Source organism: Hippopotamus amphibius, chromosome 11 (assembly GCF_030028045.1).
Source record: "Hippopotamus amphibius kiboko isolate mHipAmp2 chromosome 11, mHipAmp2.hap2, whole genome shotgun sequence".
NCBI classification, from domain to species: Eukaryota; Metazoa; Chordata; class Mammalia; order Artiodactyla; family Hippopotamidae; genus Hippopotamus; species Hippopotamus amphibius.
This window is the reverse complement of record NC_080196.1, coordinates 84007311-84012242: the sequence shown is the minus strand read 5'-3', so window position 1 is coordinate 84012242 and position 4932 is coordinate 84007311. Positions and strand designations below refer to the sequence as shown.

Here is a 4932-nt window from a genome sequence, read left to right as displayed (position 1 = left end):
AAAAGAAATCAAAAAACAAAAGTGTATCACGTGTAATTCTCACCAGCTGCTCATCTGTAAGAACAGCCTCCTTTAAATTTTAAGATATTTTTACATTTTCTAACTCAAGATCATCCATTTCCATTAAGCAGCTATTAGAAACTTCTCAATTCTTGGTGTCTCTTTCTGATACATGATTAAAGGACAGAGTACAAATGCAATTTTAATCTTTTTTTTTTTTTTGGCCACACTGGCATGCAGGATCTTCCCTCACTAGGGATCAAACCTACACCCCCTGTAGGGGAAGCACGGAGTCTTAACCACTGGACTGCCAGGGAAGTCCTTAAATGCAATTTTAATATGTTTATTTTGTTCCCCAAATTATGCTGGGTTCTTTAAAATGCCCTACATTCCTCACCACCCCGCCACCCCCCTCACCAGGTTACAGAGGAGTGTGACCAGCAGGCGTGTCGCTGCCGAGGGGGCCCTGCAGAGGTTCCACTGTGTTCCCAGGCAGAGCTGAGACGCGAATCCAGGCTCGTCTCTCCTCCGACACCCGTGCTGTGTTCTGCTGCCTCTACAGGTTCAGCGAAAGGTGTCTGCATCCGGCCAGGTACTGCTTTCAGCTGCAGAACTGGTTCATGACTTCAACGTCTCACGCCAATACCTACCCCCTGGATATCTCACTTTAATTCTTTTTTGGTTTTGTTTTGTTTTGTTTTTATTTTTTGGGGGGGGTACACCAAGTTCAGTCATCTGTTTTTATACACATATCCCCGTATTCCCTCCCTCCCTTAACTAAAAATGTGGAATGCTTCACGAATTTGCGTGTCATCCTTGCGCAGGGGCCATGCTAATCTTCTCCATATCGTTCCAATTTTAGTATATGTGCTGCCGAAGCGAGCACTCCCTTTAATTCTTGACCCAAATAATCAGACAACTGGCCCACTTTCCCCTTCACTTGTAGGTGGACAGGACCTGCTTCCATCTGCTGAGTGTCTGCTCTGTGCCAAGCTCTGCGCTTCCGGCCCCCTTGTACCCAGCAACGCAGGCCCGGCCAGGATCCCGTCTTACGAGGGGAAAACTGGGGCGCAGGGAATGAAAACACCCCGGGTTGTAATTAGGGAAGCGACCAAGCCCAAATCATAACCTGTGCCGTGTCAGCCCAGGCCCCAGGCTTGTAACCTCTTTGACAGGCTTCCTTCCCAAGTTACTCATGTTTCATACTTGAACCTATAATGCTAAACACCATTTATATAGCTAGTCATCTAAGTTAGCTGATTGAAAGCCCAGCTATAAAGAGCCTGGATTGCAAAATACCTTAAATTCTGAAAACATATTGAGGCCACCCCCCAGCTTCTAGCCACGAATGCAACGTGTAGTAAGTGTGTAATATTGTTCTTGGCGCCAAGATTTTCAAAAGCAGAAAATTGTTTATTTAATACTCTCAGTACTGAGTGACTGAGACCAAAGTGAGCTTTTTTATTGAATTGAACGCCATTAAGTCACTTTCACAGTTTCAACCCCCTCTTCTCAAAGGCGGCAGGGCACAGGGGAGGCCCACTCCCTGGACCAGGACTCGGCTCTACACAGTGGGCCAGGACAAGCCGTTCCTCCCAGCTCCTCTCCTCTGTTAAAAAGCTTAAAAGGTTGTTCCAGAAAGGAGATTATATGAAGCACCTGACATAAATGGATACCCCTGAAAGTAGCTTCCATTGCTCCTCAATTGACCACGTTTTGGCCCATCTGGGCCCAAGAACCTGTTGACTAATGTGTAAGTGTCTTTCGGTATCTTTTGCTTCTGAGAATACGAGTCCCCTGGATTCCACTGCCCAGATCTGGTGCCATCCTACCCCAGCCCATGCCCACCAGAGCCCCGCTCAAGGCAGCAGTCAATGTCAGTAACGTGTGCTGAGGACCTGAGCCGGGCTCACAGCTCAGATGAATCCAGGAATTGCGCAGGTAACTCAGGAGTAAAACAGAGTCTGAAACAGGAAGTAAGTCTTTGCACGAGAACCAAGTCCCTATCTTGAGGATTACCCAATTTTTGTGACATTTCTCTATTTTCAAAACATGCGAGAAAAACCACCTCCAACACACACAAACATGAACACACAAACAGCAAGGACATGCAGCCACACGAGGGTCCCGCACATGACCATGCACCCTGCACCTCCCTGCCCGTGACTGGCTGACTTCCTTCTTCAGTTCTGTGCGCGCACACACACACAGGCACACAGAGCGGGTGGCTCTGGGGCAGCACTTGTCCTCCTGCCCCCTTCCTGTCTCAGTCCCACAAGCCCCAACCGGGAGAGATGCAGCTTCAGCACAAGTGGCAGGACCTCTGGGAGGTCTTAGTGTCACAACTTCAACACCAGCCTTGGCAGCAACAGAAAACCCTATGTTGGGTCCATCCTATGGTGGGTCCAAGCTGAGAGAGAAGAGGAGAAAATGGTGTATTAGGTCACAGAACTTGTACGAGACATCCCAAGGGATACACCTGTAACTGTGTGCGCTTCCAAGCAAGAACTTTCAGGTGAGAGGAGAACTACAGAAATCGTATTGAGTAAAGGACACATTTAGGCCCCAGTTTAAAACATGCAGGAACTTCCCTGGTGTTCCAGTGGTTGGGACTTCGCCTTCCAATGCGGGCGAGGGATTGGGTTCGATCCCTGGTCCAGGAGCTGGGATCCCACATGCCTCAGGGCCAAGAAGCCAAAACATGGAACAGAAACAGTATTGTAACAGATTCAATACTTTAAAAATGGTCCACATCAAAAAAAAAATTTTTTTTTAAACATGCAAAACACACTACACACTGATCATGACATACAAATGGGGTAGAACCTTGATGCCAGGATGAGAATGGTCCGCATACATTCCAAGCTGTGATCTGGAAGACGTCAGGGAAAGGTATAAATGGGACCTCAGTTATTCTCTTTGATGATTTACTTTTTAAAAGAAGCCTAGAAATCTAAGGCAAATATGGAAAAATAAAACGTCAAAGCTGAGGAAAACTTTACAGTGAAAAAAATCCCAGGGGAGAGGTCACCCCCTTCTGCAGGCACTATAGCCTATCTTATGCCCACATCTGCGGGATGGGGAACACACGTGAATGTAAAACCTTGTTTCCTACCGGCTTCTGCAATGTACTTTATTTTAGAGTTAAGAGATCTAAGCATTGGATGGAAAGAAATGTTTACATACTTACATAGTTTGAACACTTTGTTGGGAACATTTATACTATTTACTGCCTCAACCAAACACAGAGATGGTACAAGACTTTGTTAAAAACTCAGGAACGGCAGCCGTGCCCCTCGTACAGCCTCACCATGCAAACATAAGGATGAATACACAAATTTTTCAGCACTTTACAAAGTTCACATCCAGAACCTAAGTATATACTCCAATGTACTTATCTCTCTGAAATTCCACCCACCACTGATCTGACAAAAAAACACTTGACCCAGTTAAAAACTAAGATTTTTACTAAGCCATTTCCTCACTGCAGAATGTAGAATCTTGGTAAGAAACTGATTTCTTAAAACATGTACGGAAATACCCCAGTTGACAAATTCCACTGGGGAAGGGGGTGGGTCTCACAGTGTAAGAGCATTTTTCCCTTGAGAAGATGAGAATTCACTTAATTTGATAAATTAAATGTGATCACTAAACTTTTACAAGAAATTCTGAATTTCAATAATTTCATAAAACTTAGTGATAGCAAAGAACACAACAGCATTCAAAGAAATACTTTGCAACAAAGCTCTCCTTTGTTTCTCAAAAGTTTATCTTTAAGTTGGATTTTTCAAAGGAAGTACTCCCCTAAATTCATATCAAAGTAGCTTGATACACGCCCTCATATATTTATCTATTACTTAATGCACATTCAAGGATACACACTTTGGATGAAAATAGCACACAGTGAAAAAAACAAGTTTGCCCCCAAAACTACATTAAACTCTATAACTCCTGACAAACCTCTACTTCTTGAAACATGAAATGTCCCTAAAAGGAGAATTCTTATTGCTCAGGAATTGTAAAATAGACAATTAGTTGCAATTGTAACTCTCCACAAATTTTTTTAGAACTTAGTTGTCAATTTCTCTCCCAAAAAAAGATCTGTATTTTTCCTCCAGGTCCTTAAGTGTGTACATTACCTGACATCCTTTGTTCTTTGTAGGATTATAAACAGTATCGAGCTTTTAGACCATGAATTATCAAAATCCAGACACCTGGTTTAAATCATCACTAAATCTTTAGGGACCATATATAGAAAAGACTGAGGTCACACTGTTTAAGACTTGAAGGTTACATAAAGCAATGAGTTCCATAGCCTCCTTCTTTTATTACATTAAAGTTGTTTAGTTATGCTCATACTGGTTTTATTTAAGAGCTGAGATTGCTAATGGGCAGTTATTTCTTCTCACCTCTCTGGGACATAAAAACAAGAAAAAAGCATTATAAAATGTAGGACCACAAAGTTCCACAAACAAATGTTAGTCGGCCCTCTGTATCTGCCAGCTTTGCATCCAAGGATGGGGGGTGGGGGTGGGATGGAGCTAACTGTACTCAGCCATTTTATACAAGGGACTGAGCATCCCTGGATTCCGTTTTCCACAGTGAATCTTGAAACCAAACCGCCCACAGAGGGACAACTGTACTGTCTTTATGGCGGATCAAAGGCATCATGATAGGAGGACGACACCAGAGACAGTACCTTATTTGGACAGGATACAAGGCATCTCCTTCGCATGGTAGATTACAGTGGTTAAGAGCCTGGGCTCTCAAACCAGACCATCGGGATCCAACGCCTGCCCTGTTACCTAAAGTTCTGTAAACCTGAGCATACCCAACTTTCCTAAACCTGTCTGCTCCTCCCCTACTGCCTCACCCAGGCAGTATCTGGGTGAGGATTACAACTTGACATAAAACTAACACCTGGCGCAAGCA

General features: G+C 44.0%; 1 non-coding gene across 1 annotated transcript; it reads right to left on the bottom strand.

Annotated features, from left to right (window-relative positions):
• Window positions 1-779: 779 nt before the first annotated feature.
• LOC130832186 (U6 spliceosomal RNA) lies at window positions 780-886 on the bottom strand. The gene has a single exon (XR_009048258.1). It is a non-coding gene; the product is annotated as a U6 spliceosomal RNA (small nuclear RNA).
• Between the last annotated feature and the right edge of the window lie 4046 nt (window positions 887-4932).